The sequence below is a fragment of the Monodelphis domestica genome, chromosome 2 (assembly GCF_027887165.1).
Source record: "Monodelphis domestica isolate mMonDom1 chromosome 2, mMonDom1.pri, whole genome shotgun sequence".
NCBI classification, from domain to species: domain Eukaryota; kingdom Metazoa; phylum Chordata; class Mammalia; order Didelphimorphia; family Didelphidae; genus Monodelphis; species Monodelphis domestica.
The window spans coordinates 543,278,954-543,303,186 of NC_077228.1; the positions used below are offsets into that span (position 1 = coordinate 543,278,954).

Consider the following 24,233-nt stretch of genomic DNA (forward strand, 5'->3'; position numbering starts at 1 on the left):
CCTGTCTACACCTCGCAGAGATGCCAAAGCGCTTCGCTCTGTGCTCTTGGACTGACTTTACAGGTGAGGAAAGGGAGGCTGGGAGGGGCTACTTTAGGGAGAGCTGGTGGGCCACTGGAGCCATTTCGTTTCTGCCTGCCTCGATTTCCCCGATTGTAAAAGAAGGCTGACAACGGCAGGTCGCTCCCGGGGCGGGGGTGAGGCTGCAGGGAGCTAAGGGACAATATAGTCAAATGGACACGGGAGGCACTTCGTGCAAGCTTTTCTTCCTGAATCAGGCTGTTACTTGGTCTCTGGGGGAGGATTCGAACTCGGGTCTCCCCGACTCCAAGCCCGGTGGGCCACTCCACATTCTTTACAGGAACCAAGGAAGACTGAGGCCGGCTTTAAACAGGGCTGGGAGGCCAGGCTGTCTGGAAGAAGATTCGGAGCCCCAACCCAACTTTAGCCGCCACACGGAGGAGCTCCACGGCCGCCTTTCAGGAAACGGGAGTGAAAGTGGCAAGGGAACGAGGGCGAGGGCGGAGCTCCAGAGTAGCAAGCCAGAAGCCGGGGCAGCTCCTCCGAGAGGGCCAAACCAGCGGGGGGAGGCGCGGCATTCCTAGCGGGGGATCAGGCAGTGGTCCCTTCCAGGTGCGGTGCAGTGCCGTAAGGGTTGCTCCCAGCAACCTGTGGCCCCCGGAAAGCCCCGGGAAGTGCGTGTGGGGAGACGGGAAGTGCGTGTGGGGAGACGCTCAATCCAGAGTCTACATAAACTGATTGGTGCGCCGGGCTGCCAGAGGGCGGGGCAAGCACGTGACTCGCAGCCAAGGAAAAATGCTCGAAACTGACGAAATGAAATTTAAAAATAAATGAACGAATTCCGCCACATTTTCAAATAATGACAAAAAGTTTCCCTGAAAAAACCCGCAGTCAGTGCTGGAGAGCCGGCGCTTATTCCGGGTGCCAGGTCTATAGGCAGTCAGAGGGAGGGAGGGAGCTGGACAGGTGGACATACACAGATGGACGGTGGACTATGGCCATAGGCAGGGTGCAAATAAAAAGATCCAAACGTCCCTGCCCCCCCCCCCCCATTGGCCATCCTGGTCAGCCGTCTGAGAAGCTGCCACATCAACGACAAGAACTCAAACTGCCGAGCTCACATTCCACAGGGAGGAAGGCCAAAAGACGGATATTGGCGAGCCTGGGGAGGGCATGTCCACCCGCCCAGCCAGGTCAGCAGAGTCCAGTGATCCCGAAATGCCCACCACAGCACTCCGACATAGCCAGGAACACGAGTGAGTCAGCAGCCTCACAGCAGCCCCAAAATAGCCAGGCAGACAATGATGCAAGGAACAAACAAAAAGTAGCCAAGAAATGTTCCGGATTAAATGCCGCCCATTCTGCTGCCTGCTGGGACTCGCTGGTATAATTCAAGGATCCCAGGACTGACCAGATGTCCAACTCCAGCCGGCCCACTTTACAGCTTATTCGTGCAGGCCAACAAGGATGCCCTGGGGGGGGATCAATTTGAAATTCTACCCGTGCCCTTTGACCCAGGATCTAGACCCCAAAGGGACAGAAGGGAGGGGAAAGGGATCCAAGGTCCTCGGAGAAGCCTCAATTATCACCTGGCTGCCTGCGCGGTCTCGACCTTTACCCCTCCCCACCAGATGCCTTTGGACCACTCAAAGGAGGCGGTTCCTGCCCTCTGAACCCTTTCCTCCGCCCTTACTCCCTCCTCCCACTGAGGGCCAGCCACTTCCCCCCTGCAATCCACCTGCCTTGTGAATGTCACCCAAACCTCCTGGCTCCATCGCTGGCTGTCCCTGCTTGGGTGGAAATCAGAGCGCCTTCCCTTCTTTGGTGCTGCAGCAGCTCTGCATTCCCCATGGCCTTTGGGTAATGGCCGGCAGGAACCCGGCGGGACCACCTGAGCCCATCTAGAGCCTGACTGGCTCCCCACTTAGTTTGGGTGTGAGCGCTCTGTGCGCAGCCGCTGCCACTTTTGTTCCTTCCCTCTCCTTCCCCAAAGGAGAGAAGCCAAAGGCCTCGAGGTCTGACCTTCCCCACCCACCCCAGGGGCTGTCCTTGCCCTTCACTGCCTGTCTTTAATCCAATTTTGGGTTGGCCTGAGCATCCCTGCTGGTGGCAGTACCCTCTGGGCTCCAGCTCTGCTGTCATTGCTCTTAAAGGCCCTGGGGCACCCCCCACCCCGTGTCCTCTGCTCGCTCTTTCCCTTGATCCAAGCCAACAGAAGGGCTCCTTCTGGATTGCCAGCACTTCCTGCTGCTTCTCCTCCTGGCTGGTCCCTGCTGCCTTCAGAATTTGTTCTTGAGCGCCTGCTTCCCCTCCTGGGCTGATTTCAGCAGAACGGCTGCGTTCTATGGGCTCCCCAGGACCGCTCTCCCCCATCGGCCGCTGGGTGGCTCTCCTCCTCCTCAATCCCAAATTCTCTAGCCTCCGCCCAGAGCAGAAAGTTCCTGCCACTTGATGATCTGGAATAAATTGGGACTAAAACCTCCCCTGCTTAGGGTTCTACTTCGGAGAAAGCAGCCGTCCACATCCCGAGGAAGAACTGGGGGAGCGGAAACCGGGCAGAAGAGCAGCTGCTCGATCCCATGGCCGAGGGGATGGGATTGGAGATGTGACCCGTGGAAAGCCCGGTGGAGCTGTTCTTGGCTCTGGGAGGGGGAGTCCTGGAGCCACATCCCGAATGAACTCATTAACTCAAACTTTTCAATTAAAAAAAGGCAAAACGCCAGGAAGGGGTGGGGCTGTGGGCGGAGGGGACCCCGGCCAAGGCTGGACAGTCCAATGCCCCCCCCAGTGTGGCTGGCCTCTCCAGCCCGCAGGCCCTGGGCACAGCTGCACGCCAGCCCCAGCATGGGAAGATGGCCCCATCTGCAGAGCTCTGGAAGCGCTTGGTACCAGCCCCAGCCCGGAGGCTCCCAGCGTTCCTTCAGCTCGTCCGGCTGGCGGGCCGCCTTCTCCACGGAGGCACCAAGGAACCAGGTTCCAATGAGACACCGAGATCCGCCCATCTGCCCACCGGAAGCGTCCCTGACGCTGCGCCTCTTCTCAGGCCTCCCATCGGACCACGAAAATTCCGGTCCTTCCAAGGCCACCTTCCAGTTCCAACACAGAAGGTGGGAATGGAAAAAAGCATTTTCCAGCCAGGATCCCCCCGAGGGAGTCCCAGACTCAGCCGTCCGTCCAGAGGACCCACCCATGATGCCGGGACTGGCCGTCAGAGCGGGATCCTCGCAGCCAGCCTGGGGAGGAGGCGCCGCAGCAATCGCCGTCTTACAGGAGCCAGCGGGAGCGTCGGGCCACGCGGCTGGCGAGTGTCCGAGGCCATGTTTGAACTGCATGCCAGAACCGGGCCACGCGGACTCCTCAGTCCTTGGTTGTTCCAGGGGGACGGCCAGGACGATCTCAAATAGACACGGGAGGCCCTGAGGGCGCCCGTGACAGGGCGGCCGGCCTGGGCATGGGGAGGACCCGCCAGCTTTGGGCAGACCCGCCAGCCCAGGCTCTCTGGGGGGCTGTCAAGGAATCACTGATGCCAGGAAGCGCCTGACTACCGAGCTCTGCTCTGCTGGGTGATGGCCGCTTTTCCCATTTGTCTTGGTAACCGGCAGACACCCATCCACCATCGTCTGCTCCCTGCCCTGTCTGCCACGGGACGGAAACCAAGATGGTACCCGTGGACAATCACCTTGGAAAGGCTCCCTGTTCCCCATGGACGCCCTTTCCAAGTAGACGTGGGAAGGAAGAGGGGTGAGAGATGATGCCAAGCTGAGTGTGTGCATGTGTGTGTGCATGTGTGTATACGTGTTCCAGATGCTCCTAAGGATGGGCAAAGAGGAGCACAAGGAGCGCCATGACAACAAACCACGCGTGTGTCGGGCAGCTTTTGTCCAGGAAGCCGCTGAGCTGCCACGCGTGACCAACCACAGAGAAGGGCATCGCTTTTGCCGTGGCCGCCACACACTGCAACGGCTGGCTCTGGAGAAGTCCAAGTTCTCTTCCCTGATCTCCAACGACAACATGGTTTGGGGGTTCCTAGATGCCAACGAGAGGATTTCCACGGCGAGCCACAGAGGCAAAAGGAAGCCCTCGGCGTGCCTTGTGTGTGTGGCGGACGTGGCCAGCCTTCTGCGCCAGGAAGCTGGGAAGGAGCAGAATTAGGTGAGCAAACGGGGGGTGGGGGGGCACGCACTGGGGGAAAGGTCGGGGAGCGCTCAAGGGTCACAGATCTGGGAGATCCAAGTTAGGGGGAAGATGAAGGCTGGGTATAAGGCTGGGGAGAGGTGGGGGAGGCAGACAGAGACAGGCAGAGAGACAGAGACAGAGAGAGAGACAGAGACAGACAGAGACAGAGAGAGGGGGAGACAGAGACAGAGAGAGGGGGAGACAGAGACAGAGAGAGAGACAGAGACAGACAGAGACAGAGAGAGGGGGAGACAGAGACAGAGAGAGAGACAGAGACAGACAGAGACAGACAGAGACAGAGAGAGGGGGAGACAGAGACAGACAGAGACAGAGAGAGGGGGAGACAGAGAGAGACAGACAGAGACAGAGAGAGGGGGAGACAGAGACAGAGAGAGAGACAGAGACAGACAGAGACAGACAGAGACGGAGAGAGGGGGAGACAGAGACAGAGAGACAGACAGAGAAAGACAGAGAGAGAGAGGGAGAGCCAGAGGTCTGTCGGCTAACGCTTATTAGCCCACCTCGGCCAGGCCAGCCAGGGAACTGGGTAGCAAAGGATCCTGCCTGCAGGAAGAGAGGACAGTCACCCCAAAACGTGTCCCTCTATACAAAGGAGGGAGGGGACTGGCCACTCCCTGAGAGGGTCAGGAAGGGCTTTAGGCAGAAGATGTGCCTTAAAGGAAGAGGGAAGGAAAGGGCATGCCAGGCATGGGAGACTGCCAGTACAAAGGCATGGAGAGGGGAGATGGAGGGTCCTAGGGAGGCCAGAGAAGGCCGGCTGGGCTGGCCCGTAGAGCACAGGAGGCTGTGGAGGGGGCTGGGGGAAGCTTCAGGGGGCCAGTGGCCGGAGCGGGATGGGGGAGTCCACGTGGAGAAGGCCTGGAGGGTCTGGTTCACGGCACAGCCAGGAGGCCGGGGCCCAACGTGGCTAGGAGGGAAGGTGAAGGCCCAGGAAAACTGGGGGGGGGGGGTCCGAAAGGCTCTGAGCGGCCCAGAACGCTTTGAGCGGGCAGCCACGGTGGGGGGGGAGCCCCGGGGACCAGGAGGTGGCCCTGACCTGAGTACTGACAAAGGAAGTCGGGGGGGGGGGGGTGTCGAGCGTCCGGCCACGGCTGAGAGGCTGGGCAGGACGGGCAGAGCCGAGATCGAGAGAGCCGTGACGCAGTCTGGGGGACGCCACGGGGACCCGGGCAGAGAGTCGGGACAGGCCCGTCCGGCAGCGGCTGTCAGGAAGGCCGGGAAGGAGGACAAAAGCACAGAGCTGGCATTCAGGGGAGCTCGTCCACCCCAGGGAGGGGGCCCGGGGGCACGAGTGCTCCAGAGACCCGCTGGGGGCAGCAGGGCAGGAGCCAGGACACAGGGAGGGGGGAGGACAGGCGGAGGGGAGGGGCGGGAATCCCTCCGGAAGAGGCCAAAGGCAGGAGCACCGGAACCTTTGGGGGCCGGCTGTGGCGTGGAGCTTCCTTGAGAGGCAAGCTGCGAGGGGGAGAGCGGGAGGGAGGACAGGAGGGGTCGGGGGCCCTTCTGGAAGCCGGGGGACGCTGCATGTGTTCAGGGTGGCGGCAGGCAAGCAGGCAGGGGTGAGGAGGTGGAAGAGGAATCACGGAGGCAGCCTCTGGGCACAGGGCTTCCTCCTGCAGGGAGCCCACCCTGATTTCCCAGACCTCCGGGGCCCAAGCTGCTGGAGCGTAGGCGCCAACCCTGTTCTCCGGGCCCCAGTCCAAGGCCCAGCAGGCTGAAGGGTGGGGGGACACGCCCCAGGGGCTTCCCAACCCCCGCCCCCAGACAAGTGGGGATGCGGGCGCAGATGTACACGGGGCTCCTCGTCAGCAGGGCGGCTTCTCGCTTCCCCGGTGCCCGCCCGAAGCGGAGCCTTAACTGCTTGTGGATCGACTGGCTAAGCGAAGGGAAGGCTGCTGCCTCGCAGGCCCCAGCGCCCTCGGGGAGCTCCCGCTGCCAGGCACAAACCGCCGCCTCGGATCCTGCACTCGGGCCCCAGTTGGGTCTTCAGAGACGCGGAGAACCGACGCCGATGACGTCGGAAACAAAGGTTGGCGGTGCCGGTCCGAGGCCGGGAGACCTCGAAGGGCCCTTCCAGCTCCAGGATGCGACGCTGCTCTGTGGCCCAGCGGTCAGGAGGGCCCTGCAAGCCGGTTCAGGGCACACAGAGCACTTTATCTAACCCGAGCTCCAGGCAAGAGGGCAAAGAAATGGGCTGAGCCCTGCGGCGGGCAGGCAGGCCAGGAGCCCCGAAGCCCCAGGCCCGAGGGCCGCGATCTGCACCGAGAGGGCACGAGCGCCTCCTGGAGTGCCGACCCCAATCCCATCATGCCCTCCTCCCCGGTCTCAAGGCCATGCCAGTCCAGAGGGCAGCTGGGGAAGGTCAAAGGAGGTCCATCTCCCGAAAGAACCTGAACCCTGGAGAGAAGAGAGGCCAGTGCCAGGGGCCACGGCGCCCAACCCGTGCGCAAGGCAAAGGTGGCTTTGGCACAGTGGGCACCAATGTCCTGGGTGCCCACCATGCCCAGGGGAGGGATGGCAGAGAGGCCCTGGCCCTCGGGGACTTGCCCATTTGGCAGGCTTAGCGAGGGTGCGCTCCCTAAGCTGAACTCTGGAGGATGAGGGTCTCTTTCCTCTTTGTTGGGGGCAAAATGCAGATGTCCAGCAGGGTCAGCCCTTGGGCCGGGCTGGGGGCTCTTCCAGAGAAGGGGGACACCCCATAGGAACAAGCACTAGGAGAAAAGTGCAGCAACAGTGCCCCCCAAAAGGCTGAGCACACTCCCTGAGGAGGCACAAAAGGACCATCTGTGACCGCCCCCGAGGATGCTGGTGGCAGGGCCCAGGGGGTGCCTCCCAGAGGGAGCCCTGGATTCGGTGGATGCTTTCTCTGGAGTGGCAGGTGATGGGTTTTCTAAATTAAGACTCCAGCCTTGTGACTAGCATCCCAGAGATCCCCTGGGGCACAGTGCAGCAGCCAGCCCCCAAAGCTCACCCTCCCAATGAGGTGAGCCCAGTGGGGGCAGCAGCCTCCAGGAAGAGGCCATTGGGGGTGGAGCCAGCCAGTCAGGCCCGACCAGGCCCTGGCCTCTAGCTGTACTCAATGGGCAGCCCCTTCCCACTACATCCCCACGTCCTTCCAACTCCACCCTCTCCCCCTCCTGCAGGGGGCTGTCCCCCTGTGGCTCTAAAGCAAGGTGCCTGCCCTTCCCCAGCCCCAAGTGATGGACAGGAAAGCAACTTCTAAAGAAGCCATTTTATCTGCCCCAGCTCTGGGTATCCCAAAATATACAAAACCATTTCAACTATTTGTAAATGAAACCAAAGGTATTGTTTCTGTTCTACTGGCACAGACTTTAGGACAAAATCCAATTGCATATTATAGTTGTCAGCTTGATCCAATAGCTGCTGGTACAGTTCCTTGTCTAAGAGGTGTAGCAGCTGCAGCTGTGTTAGTCCAGAAGTCAGCAGACTTAGTTTTGGGATGTCCAATGACTGTATATTGTTCACATGAAATAGGAGCACTAATGAGGAAATTTCATACTCAAGCTTATTCAGATCAAAGAATTTCTAAGTATAAAATTATTCTCCTAGGGAGTAAGAACATCCAGTTGAGGAGGTGTAGTATATTAAATCGAGCTTCGCTTCTTCTTGATTTGCCAAAGAATGGTGAACCATTACATGAGTGTGTAGAAGTAGTAAATCTAGTGGATATGCCTAGGATGGATTTAAAAGCCACTCCAATTGAAAATCTAGGCTTGGTGTTATTCACTGATGGTTCTTCATATTTGTGTAATGGAATTAGATGTACAAGTGCTGTAGTGGTCACAGAATTTGAGACACTGTAGTATGGCTCATTACCTAGTAACCTTAGTGCTCAAGGGGCAGAATTGTTTGCTTTGAAGCAAGACGTCTTCTAGCTGAGGGTAAAAGTGCAAACATTTATACAGACTCTCATTATGCATTTTCTGTATGTCTTGCTGCAGGAAAGATCTGGAAACAACGAGGTTTTATTACTGCATCGAGAAAACCAATTGCTCATGCAGAAATAATAACTGAGCTGTTGGATGCTATCCAAAAACCTAAACAGCTAGTGGTGATCCACTGTAGAAGCCACACTAGTGGCAGAGATTCAGTCTCTAAAGGAAATCATAGAGCTGATATAACTGCAAAATTTGCTACCAGGTATGATCTAGTGTATGTAATGAATTTGTCAGCTATTGAATCTGATGATCTAGAAAAAGCTTATGTAGACTCAGAAATTGAAAAGTGGAAGGAGAAATTTGGAGCAAGGAAAGAACATGGAATACGAGTTTCAGACACTGGAAAACCACTGTTATCAAAAGATTTGTATACCTATTTGTGCCAAGTCATTCACATAAAGGTCATTTTGGTACTCAAGCTGTAGTAGATTCTGTAAAGAGGCAATGGCTAGCACTGGGAATAAGTACTGTAGCAAATAAGATCTCTATAAGTTGTTCTACTTGCCAAAAATTCAACCAAGGAGCATTTAGACAGAAAAGTTTAAGTGGTAGATCTTTAGTATATTGTCCATTTGAGAGTCTGCAAATTGATTACATCAGCATGCCAAAAGCTGAAAGATACAAGTTTTGTCTGGTAATTGTGGACAGGTCGACAAAGTGGCCTGAAGCATTTCCATCAAATACAAATACAGCTAGTTTTGTAGTGAAAGTGTTGATTAAGGAAATTATTTCTAGATTTCGTATACCACTTATCATAGACTCTGATTAAGGGATCTCATTTCACCCAAGATATCCTGAAATGAGAATCTAGGAATAACACCTAAATATCATGTTACTTATCATCCACAAAATTCAGGTCAAGTTGAGCATGTAAATAGGGAACTCAAGGCTATGGTGGGGAAATCTGTGCTGAAATTCATCTAAAATGGCCAGATATTCTTCCCGTAGCTTTGTTTTACCTACATACAAGACCAAGAGCAGATTTACATATATCATCTTATGAAATACTCTTTGGACATGCTCCATTACAGGCAAAAACTTGTAAGACAGTGTATACATCTCTCTTAGGAGGAGATTGTCACCTTGCTTCATACTTAAGTGCTTTACAACAATGTCTTTAAAAACTGCATGATATGGGAGTATTGATCCAATCTGGTCCATTGGATTATTCTCTCCATAATTTCCAACCAGGAGATGTGGTATATGTGAAAATTTTTGCTGGTAGGACCCTATACAATTGTGTTAGTTTCTCCATCTTCTGTAAAAGTGTTAGGTAGAGATTCATGGTATCACTGTTCACATATAAAATTAGCTCATGGAATTAATAATGAAAGTGTACAAATTATTGAGGAAGAAAATGAAGAAGAAAGAGATCATGGAAAGTGAGAATCCTCAGTCCAATTGAGTCTTGAGTCAGAAAGATCAGTAAGGAGAGGGCCATTCCAGTGGAAGAGGACATTTGGATAGAAGAGGACAATGCAGATGAAGAGGAGAATTCAGGAAATTAATGGACATTGTTAAAAGACTGAAAACTTATAAAGATAAAGACTTTAGAGGAAATTAGCATTGAAGAGGATCAAGTAACCAATGGACTAATGATTCTAAAAAATGTGGGTAATGTATTATAACACAAAACAACATTACATATATTCATACAAGCATTCATAAATACATTTACTACCATGGATTTGGAGAAGAATTCTTCAATCAAGGTGAGATGAGAAGAGAAGGAAAATCTGAAGATTGGGTAAGTCTATTACATGCAACAGTAACGCAACACTAACAACAATAACCCTGACATAACACTAGAATAAGAACATACCACAAGAACATAAATAAGCATGGTTAGGCTACATTGATTCACCAGTTGAATGAATGAAACAATGTATGGCTAGGGTACTAACAACGTTATAATTAGCTATAAATTAGTTAGTTACTAACAAAAATAGTTACTTAGTATAGGAATATAGGTAGATAGGAGATTTAGGAGATAGGAATAAAGACAGAGATTTCGATAAGATTAGAATTTAAGATAAATAATGTAAGTTAATATACTGCATTACACTACAAAATGCATTACAACATACATAACAACATACATTCCATAGCACAAAAGACATATAACACCACATATCACACAAAATTGTAAATACCTATGTAAATATATGTAAATACTGTGTATAATAGGATTGTAAAATTAATTGTATTATAGTGTCTGTATCTGTATGTGCAACATATATGTAACATGTACACAAACAGTACATGCCTACTTGTGACATGTATGTATATATGCATGTGTAGTGTGTATGTTTACATGTGTGTAAATTTTATGTAAACAGATCACTTGTGTTTAATTTTATCTATTGGTAAATGTAGTTTGCATAATTGAGTTTGATGTTTTGGTTTAATTTTTTTGTAAAACTTATGCAATGTTGTGTTTATTGTAATTTTCCAAAAATTTTCTCTAAGTTTGCTGTTTATGCATTACAATAGTAGTAGAATGTTCTGTATTAGTTGATCAGAGTAGTACTGATGAGTTTAATGTTTGCATGAAAGTTGTGTTTATCTTTTGCTTTTGATGTTATTTGCTTGTTATGCTTTTGCATATGTTTGATCGGTGTTTGAAATTTGTAATTCTTTATTATTTAATTCTTTTTTCCCTTTCCTTGATTAAATCCTCAGAATAGGATGATTTTAGTAAGAGAGTTGAGTGTAGATTGTTTGTTATTTTGGGTAGGTATTTTCATTTAATATATAAGTAAGTTGGTGCACAAATGTCAAAATAGTGTTTTCAACACAATTTCGACTTTGTGCAAAGGGAGGACTGTAGCAAGGGAAGTTGCAAAGAAGTTGCAAAGATTGATTGACAGCCCTCAAGTCAAGGATTCTACAAGAGCTGGCTGGGTCAAGATTCTAAAGGGTTTGGAACAGTTTTCAACCATCTGTCTGGAGCTGGATCTACATGCTGAAGTTGTGACTCTGAGATTCTCCCTGGAAAAACATCTTTCAAGCTGCCTGCCTTAGATTAACATCAAGAAAAGGTTGAGAGGAAGTTTCCCATTCATTCTGGTGGACAGAGTGATTTTGGAAGAGAATTTCTCCCTTTCCTGGATCTTCTAAGGACTTAACAACTGGATATCTGCCGTCTGACCCACCAAGGACTCTGTGAGAATCTGGGCTCCCTGTTTGGACTTATCCTTAGTAAACTTTAGTTTAGTTTAGTTTCGACAGGTTAAGCTTAGTATAGGAACTTACTGAGTGGGTGATAGTCTGATGGTCAACCTTCCCATTTCCTTCCCCATCATTCTCTTCCTTTAATAAATTTATTTATATAATTGTGTGTTTTCCCTTTCCTACAACCTTTCCTCCTTTCTCTTAAATTCCCTATAACAGAAGAGCCCACCTCCATTTCCATTTCCCTCCTTGGGGACATGTGAGCCCCTTCATACTGCCTGATGTCCCCATGCCATTTCTGGGGATGCCACACACCTACAGGGGATCCCCAGACTCTCAGGCTACAAAGTGCTCCATGGTGTCACACGAGATGAGTCAGAGGGTCATCAAAGGAGAAGACACAGAGAGAAAATAGGAGCTGACCATGTGGTCAGCCCCCTGGCAGCTAATAGGACCAGGCTTGGCCCAGGGTTCTTAAGGGGGTCCCCTGACCCCAAAAGGGAGGATCAGGGAGAGAGTTAAGGGGGTCTGGGAACTTGGATGGGAATCCCGAACTGAAAGCTAGCCTCCCCATCAGGGATGGCCATAGGCAACGAACCATGATCTGGAGAAGGGATCCCCCAGCCTCAGCAGAGGCCAAAGAGGCCCAGGACGCCAAAAGGAGAAGAACCCTGGAGCACCGGGCTAAGAAATGTCAGACAAATACGTGGGATTCATGAAAGCAAACGTCACAAAAATCAAGTGCTTCCTGCAGATCCATCGAAATTGTGGGCCCCAGGGGGCAAGTGTCTTCTCTTCTGTTAGCCCAGGAGCTCCTCGGGGGCAGCAACTGCCTTTCTCTGTGCCCACATTTACATTCCCAACCCTTGGCAGAATGTCTGGCACACAGTGCAAATACTGAATAAATGCTTGCTGGCTTGACTTCCTGTGGCAAAGAAGATGGCATTTGATCTAGCAAGGCCGGCCCAAAAGCAGCCCAGAGGGAAGCCTGTAGGGAGGCTGAGGCTCCTCTAGGAATCACCCCAGAATGGGAAGGGTCAGAGGTGAGCCACCTCACCGAGAGGAGGAGGGGAAGGGTAAAAGCAAGGGCAGCCGAAAGCCACCCAAATCCAGGTCCTTCTCTGGGCAAAAAGATCCGGCCCCCACTGGAACACTCCTGGGTCCAAGAGCTTCTGCTGCCCGACGCCTAAAGAAGGGGAGCGTTTGATGGCAAGTCTAGTGTCGCAGTCAACCAGGAAGGGACACCAAGGCCTCCTGCCAACCCAGTCCCACCCAATCACCGTCAAGGTTGGTGGAGGTCAATCTCGGTGACCAGCCCGGCGGGTTTACTTCTTGATCCACAAATCCGAAGACTCGCGCGTTGCCCCTGAGAGCCACGGGAACTGGGGGCCACAGCAGCTTCCGGGACGGCCCCCGAGGGGCTGAGGGTGCCTCTGCCGCTGCCCTGCGGAGGGGGCCGCTAGGAAGGGGGAGGAGGGTGCTGCTGGGCAGCTTCCATGCTGACGCATCCAGCGAGTCATTTGAGCCAGGCTTTCTTCACTTCTCGAAGCCCTGAAGGATCAAATGAGCCATCTGGGGCTCGGAGAAGGGCTTTCGCATTAAATAAAGACAACGGAAAGTGGGCTGCCGGCTGGGGACCCTGGGAGAGTCGTGACACAGACATCAGGCCAGCCAAGGCCAGTCGTCTCCCCCTCGGCCGAGGCCTCCAGAAGACTTTCCTGCCATTCTTTGGGTCTCCTCTGCCAGATGGGAAGGGAGCAGCCAGTGTGGGCCCAGCGAGGGTCCCCGGGGCCTGGGGCAGCTCAGAACCCTGGACAGCTCCGAGGGGCTCCTCTGGGCTCCTCTGGGCAGAAATGGCTTCTCAGGAGAGTCCCACCAGCCCAGGCGAGCCTTGGGTGTTCCCCTGGCAGCCCCCAGAAGAGCCCTGGAAGCAGCCGGGCCAGTGTGTGGCTCCTTCCTGGGCGCTGGAGACCCCGGACAGCGTCATTCCTCTTCTGTAAGAGGAAGGCCTGACAGCTAAAAAGGAAAAGCCCAGGAAGCTGGCGCCCCAGAAGAGCTGGGCCCCTGCGGTGCGTGCAGTGCGCAGGGAGCCTCTGCCCTGCACGTCCCCGGTCTGGCCGCGCGCTCACTCTGGGCTAAGCATTTACGATGAAGATCTCCCTGGATCTTTGTCACAACCCTGGGCGACAGGAGCTGTGATTATCCTCATTTCACATAGGAGGAAACTGAGGCAAACAGGAGTTAAAGTCCCCTGGCTACCAGGTTTCTGAGAGCAGATCTGAACTCGTCTTGCCAGGTCCTCGCCTGGTGGGGCTCTCTCCACTGGGCCACCTAATTCACCCACATAAAGCCACAAGGACTGCGACCAGCTGCTTCGTCTAGGAGAGAAAGTGCAGGATCGTCTTCCCTCGACAAGGAGCAGAAGGCAGCCTGGCGTGGAGGCTGGACTCCCCATGCTTGGCGCAGCCCCTTGAGCCTTGCTCCTGTGTCCGAGTGCCCGCTGCGAGCTGTCTCCAACCTAGGTCCCCGCAGTGCTCGAGCGTGCCAGTGCAGGATGCGGCGCTGCCCAGAAATGGGCGCTCAAAGGAAATCCAGGAGCACCACCAAGTCTCGTTTGTACTCGAAAGGCATCTCCCCGGAAGTCTCAGAAGAAGGGAAATCCCATCTGTTCACAGCAGCCAGTTTGGTGGATCGTGCGCGGCGTCCAGAAGCCCAGAGCGGGAGCGCAGTGGCTAAAAGCCATTGGCGAGGGGCCGGATCGAAGCAGGCAGGCGGCTCCCTCTTCGTCCTTCTAGGCTTCTGGGACTCCATGGACAGGTCCAGACCACGCGGCAGGCTCCGGCTCTGGCCTGCCTTCCCAGAAGGCCTCCCGCGCTGCCAGAGCCTTCCTCCAGGCTTCTGCTGCCCCGTGGGGACCAAGAAGGCACGCGGCCGCCCCGGCCCTCTCGCTCAATCCACGCCCAGCCGCCTGAGCCCTTTGCCAGGCAGCTCCCATTCCCTGGATGGCATCTGTCTGGTGGGGAGGTCCTGGGCTCCCCTCCAGGGGCAGGGAGGCCCTCGCAGGTGGCGGGAGGGGCAGAGCCGCTGGACGAGAGCCTCCTGGCTGGAACAAAGCCTGGGAGGTGGTCGTGGCGGCAGTGCGGGCAAACGGCCCAAGAGGCACAGCCAGAGCCGCTTCCTTCTCCGGTTTTCCCTCGGTGCGTGCAGGCCCTCCTCAAGAACATCCTGGAGAGCAGAGGGCAAGCAGGGGGCAGCGGCCCTGTGCCAGCAGCACGGCGAGCCGGCCCGGAGGCGGGAGAGCGATGGCCTTCCTGACCCCAGCTTTGGGCCCTTCCACCCGGGCGTCCTGGGAGGGCCGTTTCCTTCTCTGTCTGGCGGGCGGATTCCTCGGGACGTCCCCATGCATGGGCTGAGGCCCTTCTGGACCCCTCCCGGCGCGCCCCAGCCTGCCCGTCCCTCGGAGGACGCTTGTGCCCTCTCCCAAGCACGGAAGGGGGCCTCGCGCTGCCCGGGCATTCGGCCGCCCCCGGCGTGTAGCCGCCCTCTCCGGCCGGCCGTCAGGCAGCCACAACGCCTGAAGCCCCAGCACAGGCCGTCCAACGCGGCGTCCAGAATCTCTTCTCCTCCGGGAAGGGTCCTTAGAGAAGAGGACTCGTCCCCGGCCCAGGGACCGGCTTCCCTCCGGCGGCCCTGCTCGAGCGCCCTCCCCAACTGCCCCGCAAGCTCTTCGGCACGCCTCGGTGTCCTCCGCGCGCTTAGATCTGCTCCGACGCTTCCTCGGAGCCGAGGCGGACACGACTGCCCTTGGAGGAGCCGCCCCGGGCCCAGCCAGCTCTTTGAGAACCGCTCCAAGGCCAGCTGGCAGGTCAGTGGATGGAGAGCCGGGCCTAGAGACGGCGGTCCTGGGTGCCAATATGGCCTCAGACACTTCCCGGCTGGGTGACCCTGGACAAGTCACTTGACCGCCCTTGCCTAGCCCTGACACTCTTCTGCCTCGGAGCCAATACCCAGCATTGATTCCCAGACGGAAGGGGAGGGTTAAACAGAAGACAGACAGACGGACAGACAGACGCGCTCCAGAATTCTGCCAGGAAGGACCCCCGGCTGGCCACTCCCCGCGGGGCTCCGCCCCCTTCGTGCCGTCCAGGCGGGCTCAGAGGTGCCTCACAGCGCCAGGCCCAGGTGGGTCCCCTCCATCCGCTCGTCTCCCACAGGGCCTCCCGGGGCTGCTGCCCTCCATGAATGGTCACGTCCGGGTTGGCTGGGACAAACGCCAGGCTTCCCCCCTCAACGGCGTCCTGGGAGGGCCGGTCAGCAGCCGCCTGAGCCCGCCCTGGGACCTTCCCCAAAGCCCGCCCGTGTCCTCTCCGTGTCAGGCTGGGCGGCACAGGCGGCCCCCCCGGAAGGCGCCAGGACAAATGCAGGAGGAGAGCCCCGGGGCAGCGGGCAGCGGGCAGCGGGCGCTGCGTCCCCCCTTCTGCGCCCACCGGCCGCGCGCCAGCCGCTGCTTGGGAAGCTGGGACTAAAGAGCGCCGGAGCCCCGGCCGGCCCCCGTCCCCGGGCCGAGCACCTCAGCGACCCCTCGATGGCCGGACGGCCGGGCCCTTGCGGAAGCTGACCGCCCGCCCGCCCTTTCTCCAGGGCCTCCCCCCGGCCAGCCCTCCCTCCAAGGGCACCCAGAGGCCTCGGCATCACCCCGGTGCACCGCTTTTGGTGCCGCCATTCTGGGCTTTCACCGGCCATCCTTGTTGAGGTCGGAGACCAGAGAGCCCGGAGCCCCGGGTTCGAATTCCCAGCCACCCCCTTAGCATTTCGGAGCCTAGAAAACGGGGACGATCCCACGTGTGATCCCACTGCTGCAGCGCTCAGGGAGCCCGGAAGAGGCTTTGCCAGGGGAATCACGGAAGAGTCTCAAGCTGGAAGGGCTTCTCCAGCTCTCCCACCTCACAGATGAGGAAACAGAGTCCACAAGGGAGGAAGTGTGAGGAGCGGACAGAAAGGGCCTCAGCCAGGCCCCCTGACCACCCCACCAGGATAAAGGCCTGGAGCCAGGTCTGAGGCGGCACGCGCCCCAGAGCCTCATCTACAAAACCAGGGGGCTGGACCTAGGCGCTTCTGAGGTCCCTTCTCCCTCCAGAGCTGGGGTCGGAAGGCTTGGGTCAGGCGCCACCTCCTCCAGGAAGCCTTCCCTGAGCCCTCCCCTTGTGGACATTCTCTTCTCCCAGAAACAAGCTGGCGCTGACTTAGGTCCTTCCAGGGATCTATTCCTTTGCCTTCTCCAGGCCTCACAAGCGATCATCGGGGCCACGAGGTGGCTCAGCAGACAGCCTGCAGACGGGAGGTCCTGGGTTCGAATCTAGCCCCAGACACGTCCTGGCTGCCTGGGCGAGCCACGTCACTCCATCTGCCGAGTCCTTCCCGCTCTTCTACGACACAAGGGAAGGGTTTGGGAACAGATCAGTACAAGGATACTGAACACTTGGAGAGGCAGTGGGGGCAGCCGGCCCCGAGTTCAGATCCTCACCGGCAGGGGGACGCTGGGCATGTGCCTCGTCCTCTGGGTTCCAGGGCTCGAGAGCTCCTTTCTCGCCTCCGGGAGTCTCTCACAGACCGCCCCACGCAGAGCCCAGGCAGAGCCCCCGCAGCTCCCGCCCCACAGATGCCACGGGATGGGCAAGGCAGTGCCAGGGGAGCAGAAGCAGCAGGAACGGGCACGACGGTCCCTGGCAAGCAATTGCGTGGCTGGATGGAGCGAGAGGATCAGGAAGGAGCGAGCGCCACCCACGCCAGGAGCTGGAGGTTCCTGGGCCACCACGTAGGAACCGGGGGAACCCGGCGCGGCAGCAGGCAGCCACTTGGACGAGGTCGTCTCTGGGCAACGAGGGCACTCGGTGGCATCAAGAGCGGAGCGCTGGGCCTGGACTCAGGAAGACCAGAGTTCAAATTGTGCTGTGATGGCTTTTACTGGCTTGGGTGACTCTGGCCTCAATTTCCCACTCTGTAAAATGGGAGCAATCCTTAAAGCTCTCCAGAAGTGCTCGCGCTATTCTGGGACTCTCCCAGCTCCAAGCTCGATGACTGTCACCTCGGAATCGGAGCTGAACCGAATGAAGCGAGCCCTCGGGAGGCCGGGTCGGGCTTCTGAGGCGGTCAGGGAGCCCCGAGAAAGCTGGGCAGCGAGGCTCTCTTCAAGGACACCCATCCACGACGAGCAGAGGGTCTGCTCCCCAGGCAGCCCCAGTGCCATCCTGGGGGAGGGTCCAGGCAGCCCCGGTGCCATCCTGGGGGAGGGTCCGGGCAGCCCCGGTGCCATCCTGGGGGAGGGTCAGGGCAGCCCCGGTGCCATCCTGGGGGAGGGTCAGGGCAGCCCCGGTGCCATCCTGTGGGGGCATCTCCCTGGGCAGCAGCCCCAGTGCCTTCCTGGGGGAGGGTCCAGGCAGCCCCGGTGCCATCCTGTGGGGGCATCTCCCCGGGCAGCATCCCCGGTGCCATCCTGTGGGGGCATCTCCCCGGGCAGCAGCCCTGGTGCCTTCCTGGGGGAGGATCCAGGCAGCCCCAGTGCCATCCTGGGGGAGGGTCAGGGCAGCCCCGGTGCCATCCTGTGGGGGCATCTCCCTGGGCAGCAGCCCTGGTGCCTTCCTGGGGGAGGGTCCAGGCAGCCCCGGTGCCATCCTGTGGGGGCATCTCCCTGGGCAGCAGCCCTGGTGCCTTCCTGGGGGAGGGTCCAGGCAGCCCCGGTGCCATTCTGTGGGGGCATCTCCCCGGGCAGCAGCCGCAGCGCCATCCTGGTGGGGGCATGTCCCTCGGGGCTCTCCCTCCCCAGGAGAAGGAAGGTGGCCCACAGGCAGCACGCGGGCCTTTTCCCGCTCTGTGAACATGTCTCTGGCCGCTGGTGCCGAGGCCGTTCCGGCTCCTCGGGAGGCCGAGAGGCTCCCGGGGCCTGGCACAGGAGTGCGTGCAGAGGGGGAGCCGCCCCCGGTGGCTGAGCTCCCAGAGGGGCCTCCTGTGCTTCGCTGGGGCTTCCGTATTTGGTAGGGAAAAGGCCAGGAAGCGGGAGGCTCGGGGCTGGGGGCTCTGGGCCGGCCCCTCCCCGTGGGCCCTCGTCCGCTCAGAGCTCCCGTGTCTCCAGAAGCCTCGGAGTGAGCCCAGAGGGGGGAGAGGGCGCCCGGGGGGGGATTCCAAGAGCAACGCCCGCCCGGGCAGGGCCAGAGTCGGCCCCGGAGCCCGGCATCATCCGGAGCAGCAGCCGGGCCAGCCCTCGGCGGAATCCGGGCGATTCCGTGCCACCAGCCATGATGAGACACCCGTGGTGGGCACAAGCGGGCAAAGGCCCGGCATCGCTCGGGCTTCTGAGAACGCTCGCCTCCTGCTCGTGGCGGCAGGGCCGGCCAGAGAGCCGGCCGGCCCCCCTCCTACCTGCGGCGCTCCCAGAGACCGGCGGGGAAGAGGCGGCGCCGTCCCCCGGGCCCTCTTCCATCCCGGCTGGGCCAAGTCCTGCTCTCCCGGCACCTCCCATCTCCGCTTCCCCCCATTCCCACTGACCTCCCTGCAGGAGGCAAGAAGACCTGACATTTAACCGCTGGCTGCCTCAGTTTCCCCAGCCATAAAATGGGGATACACACAGCCCCTCCCTGCCTCCCCAGAGCTTCGGGGAGTATTAGATGGGATCCTGTCCGTGCAGCTCCTGGCACAGGCCCTGGCACACAAGGGGCACGTGGCGAGGGCTGCAGCCCTTCCCTGCCCCCTCGCCGGGCATGGCACCCAGTGGGGCCTTTGGAGAAGCCGGACCAACTGACTTCCAAAGCCTCCCTCCTCACGGGGGGCCCCGGGGGTTCCCTCAGCCGCTCTCCAGGGCCCGATCTGCTCCCCTAAATCAGGAGCCAAAGCCCAGTGCTGGGCACCAGACAGGGGAAAGGCGCCCCCCCCCCCAGGCCCGGGAGCTCGGGCCCGGCAGCGCAGCCTCTTCTCTCCCCTCCCCCCACGGTCAGCCGCAGCTCCTCCTGTGCTGAAAGGTGACCCCGGAGGCTCCCACACGAGCACCGAACGGCCAGGGAGGCCGGGCGGCCGCTCTGCCACACGGTGCCCACGTCCAGAGGCCCGAGAACAGATGGCAGAGCTAAGCTGGGAGGAGGCCATCGGGGCCCATCTGTGCCCCCCGGGGCCCGGGCTGGGGAGCCGAGATCGAGGGCGCCGCGCCGGGGCGTCCATCTGCCCGGCCAGTGGCTCGTCAATAGCTTCCAAGTGACTCCCAGCGAGCAGCCGCTCCGTGGCTGGCATCAAGGTCGAGCTGTTCTCGGGCGCCGGACGCGCCAACCCCGAGGAAACTGAGGCTCGCCGACGGCCCGGGAAGCCTCAAACAAAGAGCAAGATCCCTGCCACGCTTCCTCCAGGGAGGCGGCCCCACGGCACCTCCGGGAGGGCGGCTGAAGCAGGATATCCTTCCGGGGCAGGAGGGCGCCCTGTCCCTCCTCAGTGAGTCCTGCCTAGTCAAGAAGTTCCCACCTCCTTGCCTTTGGCTGCTCACAGCCCCCCCACATCCGGCGGGGCAGGCAGGATGAGGAAGCAGCCCCATTCCAAGAGGGGCTGGGGTCAGGCCCTGGGGGGGGGGGGTCCCAGGGCTCCCTCCATTCAGCTAAGACCAAGGCGTCAGCAAGCTCGGCGCCCACCAGGTGGGAGAGTGCCCGACCCTCGTGCCCACGCCTTGGGGGGGCACAGAAGGCAGCTCTCCTCTTTCTTCCAAAAACATCTCAGGCCCCCCCCCAGTCCGGCAGGAGGGGCCCTCCCTGGCTGACCTTGGCCGGACTGAGCCTCGGTTTCTCCTCCCGTAACAGCGTGGCTCTGCCCCAGACACCTCTTCCCCTGGGCTTCCTGCAGGTGCACCCTGCCACTCGCCCTGGGGGGCCGCCCTCGGCCCTCCTGGCCCACAAGGCCCCCCAGCAGCCGCAGACCTTGCTGGGGGAGCCAGGTTCCCAGGCGGGGGTTGGTCTCGGGTTCCTGGCAGCAGCCACCTGAGCCGCTGCTGGCGCTTCCAAATAGGTCGCCGGGCAGCCTGGCAGCTCCCCAAGGCCAGAAGGTGGCCGCAGCCGCCGCCTCCCTTCTGGCCCCAAACAGTTAAGCGTGAGGCCGGCGGCGGCGGCGACATGACTTCATCCGCTCGCTGCCCACCAGGCCCGGAGGCCGGCGCTGTCCTTCTCGCCCCTGCCCCTCCCCCTCCCTGCACAGACCGCCCAAACTTCCCGAGCAGCAGCCCCAGGAAGCTCCAGCTGCCCGCGGCCCTCTGACCCGGGGCTGCTGCCTGGAGACAGCGCCAAGCGCATCTGGGCTCCCCTTCAATGAGCCCCCGCGGCGGCGGCGGCGGCGCGGCGGCATCTCTCGCCCTCCGCTCGGCGGCCGTGTCTACACCTGTCCACTGACCTCCGAAATCGGGTCCCTCTCCGGCTGACGGGGGGAGGGGGGAGGGGGGGCAGGCAGCCCGGCAGACTGGGGGCCCTGGCCCATCACCTCTCCCTTCACAAGCATCTGCCAAGCTGCCGGCCCTGCAGCCAGCCAGCCCTTCCTCGGGCCTGAAGCTGTCCAAATGCAGCTCCGAGGGGGTGCGGGCGTCTCCGGCAAGCGGTGGGGGTCCCCGCTCTCCGGGGGCCCAGCCTCACGCGCTCACCAGGTGTCTGCGGCGGTGGCGGCTCCCTGCCAACCTGGGCAGTGCCCGCGGGCACCTCTGAGGCCCGGGCAGGGGCCCCGATGGGGGAGCGCCCCAGCATGTAGAGGGGTGCGGGGCCGCACTCGACCTCAGGTGTCAGCGCCCCTGCCTCCGCGCGCGCACCCTCACATCCCCTGTGCGGCGCGCAGCACGCCCGTGGACCCCAAGGGATGGGGGATGTGGGGGCCTCTCCAAATGGCCCCCAGCAGAGGGCGGGGGGAGGCCGCCCCCCCTTCCCCGGCCCCCAGCGCCCGTGAGCGTGGGCTCCCGTCACTCACCGTCCCCGGAGGCCGCGCGGAGCGGCAGCCATGAGCGCCGTCCCTCCCTCGCTCCGTGTCCACGCGGAGCCCCGAGCCCCGAGTCGCGAGCCGCTACAGCGGACGACGACGACGATGCCGCCGCCGCCGCCGACGCTGCTGCTGCTGCTGCCGCTGCCGCTGCTGCTGCCGCCGCCGCCGCCGCCGACGCCGCCCAACTGGCCCCGGCGGCCCGCGCCCGCGCCCTCCGCCCGCCCGTGCCCGCGCCGCCCCCGCCCCCGCCCCGCCCCCGTGGGTGGGACCCGGCGTCACGGACGCGGGGACGCGCCCCCCGGCTATCTGTGCGCACGCGCACACACCTCCTCACCCTCCGACAGATCCAGGTCTCAGGGCCCGCCCCGCATGCCGCAGCTTGAGCCCCAGCGGCCCGGGCGCAAGAGCCAGAAGCCCAGGGAGCTGAGTCTAGCGGATGGAGGTGGGGCCTACCCGAGACTCCTATTGGCTCCTATTGGACCGCGACTGGCTCGAGCGCCTCGAGGGAGGATCTGTGGGAGGAGTTTCCCGGAGCCAGCAGCCCTGAAAGCCGCCGGGGCCACAAGAGCTGGAGGCGTGGCCCGGAGTAAAGGGGCGGGGACTGGGCGGGGCAGAGTTGGGCCCCTGAGCTCCTATTGGATCTGAAGCTGTCTCTGAGGGGAGGCTGTAGGCGGAGCCTTCCCATGCTATCAACTTTGCAGCAACCCGGGCCACAGTAGCCGGAGGTGGGGCCTGGAGTGAATCTAAGCAGGCCTCTACTCTTCTGTTGAGCCAGAACTGGCCTCTGAGGGCTCTGAGGGAGGAGCTGTGGCCGGGGCCTCCCTGTAGCCGTCAGTCTTGCGGCAGCCGGGGCCAAAGGGACCGGAGGCGGGGCCTGGCCGCCAAGAGGCGGGGCCGGGGTGGGCTCCTGTGCTCCTATTGGACCAGGCCTGGCGGCTGAGCCTCAGAGAGAAGACATGTAGGCGTGGCTTTTCTGAAGCCCTCAGCCCTGCAGCAACCTAGCCCAAGCGTCCTGGGCGGGGCCGAGCACCTAGGAGGCGTGGCTAAGTGTCCACGGAGGCGTAGGCGGGGCTTCCCCCGAAAAGGACGGACTGCGGTGACGAGCACGAGCACAGGAGGCTGGCGCTAGGGCGCGCACCAGTGTTTGGGTGGAGAAGGGAGCTGGCCTTTTACAAACAGGGAAACTGAGGTCCAGGAGCGGAAACCCCTTTCCCAGGAACTCCCAGGGAGTGAGAGAACTCGGAGTGGGACAGACCCCCAATCGCCATCCAGTCCCACTCCCTGGTTTTACAGATGGGGAGACTGAGGCTCGGGACAGGAGAGGACGGGCTTTAGAAAACGTCCTGTGATTCTGACCCAAGGCCTGGGCCTCTGGGCTCGCCCAGCCGGGAGGGGGACTCGAGGGCTGCTCAGCCACCCCCTGCCTCTCAGCTGTGGAGGAAAGGCCCCTCCCCGGCCCCGCGGCTTATCCCTACGGCTGGTGGATGGATTGGAAGTGGGGGCGGGGAGAGAGGAGGGTAACCGAGCTTCACCCCGCCCTTATGGAAGGTCCGATGGGCGTCTGGCGATGCGCTAAGTGCGAGGGGCGCACGCGCGCGCGCGCACACCCTTCCATTCATTTCGGAGGGGGAAAACCACGTGAACCCCGAACGCGAAATGGCAAACTACCAGCCAAGGACAAAGCTTGAAGGAGCCCGGGAGGCTGGGTCTGAAGGGAGGACCTGAGTCCAGCCCAACTCCAGCCAAGCGCTCTTGGCTGAATCATTTCCCCCAGGAAAAGGAGAGCGTTGGGGACCGCATGGAGATCCCAAAAGGGGACGGGACTTAGCCAAGGTCACTTGAGTGGTCTAGCAGACCCTCCGACCTTCTCAGTGGGCCTACATGGGGGCGATCTGGCAGGGCAGCAAGAACCAGAGCCGGAGAGGATGGATGAGGAGGGGAAGCTTCCCTTTCTGAGGCTGCCTCCTCCAAGAAGCCCTCTCCTTCCCTCCACTGGGATCCCGTGGTTTAAGTGTTTGGCACAGCACCTGGCACAGAGTGGGCACTGCCCTTTCCCAGGGAGCTCCTGCTGCCTTTGGCCACAGCACTGCCCTGGGCCTCAGCCTCCCAGCCTCCCCTCTTCCTCCTCCTCCTCCCCCGGGGCACTTCTGCCTCCCCTTGCCTCTGGAGGCCAGCGGCGGGATTGGCTGCGGCTGTGTCCGGTGGCCCCATCCGAGGTCCAGTGGCTTGCTGGAGGCAGCTCTTGCCCCCTCAGGTCTCTCTTCCTTCATCCGGGCAGGAGAGGACCTGTGCCCAGCCCCAGCCTCGCTGCCTCGATGCCTCCCTAGAGGCCAAGCAGTCCGATTCCAAAGGCCACAGGCCAGAGTGGCCAGGAGGCGGCCCCCATGGAAGGGAAGAGCCTGGGAGTCTGCTCAGCTGGGACGGACATTGGGCCGAGGTGGGGGAGGCGGCCCCCGGGGCCCCCGAGAACCATCATCTCCTCCCAAGATCCAGCGGGGATCCCAGCTCAGCCCAAGGGGCTTCCCTTGGGTCCAAGTCCCGGCCTCTGAAAGAGCTTTCTGCACAGGGGAGGGAAAGCTGAAGAAAGTGGGGGCCGCCCTCTGTGCCCCAGGATCCCTGGGCCTCTCCTCTGAAGCTTCCTTCAAGCCCCAACCGGCCACATCCTCCTTTGGGGGCTCGCCCAGCCTCCTCAGAGGATCTGGGGGGAGATGGGCTCATGCCCCCATCCACCAGCACTAGGAGGAAGGACAGGGAGTTGTGCTTCCCTTCCAGGGAGCCCAGGACGAGCTGTGGGACCCTGGGCAAGTCACTTCACCTCTGCCTCAGTTTCTTCAACGGTCAAATTAGGATAATAGCAGCCACCTTACAGGGTTGACGAGTGGATCAAAAGAGATC

General features: G+C 59.6%; 1 protein-coding gene across 2 annotated transcripts in view; it reads right to left on the reverse strand.

The window, feature by feature from the left end:
* ADARB1 (adenosine deaminase RNA specific B1) overlaps positions 1-21,514 on the reverse strand; it is an 87,105-nt gene extending 65,591 nt beyond the window's left edge. For both annotated transcript variants that reach the window (XM_056814547.1, XM_056814546.1), the window contains exon 1: positions 21,327-21,514. The gene's annotated coding sequence lies outside the window, so the exon portion shown is untranslated. The remainder of the gene's footprint in view (positions 1-21,326) is intronic.
* Positions 21,515-24,233: the final 2,719 nt, after the last annotated feature.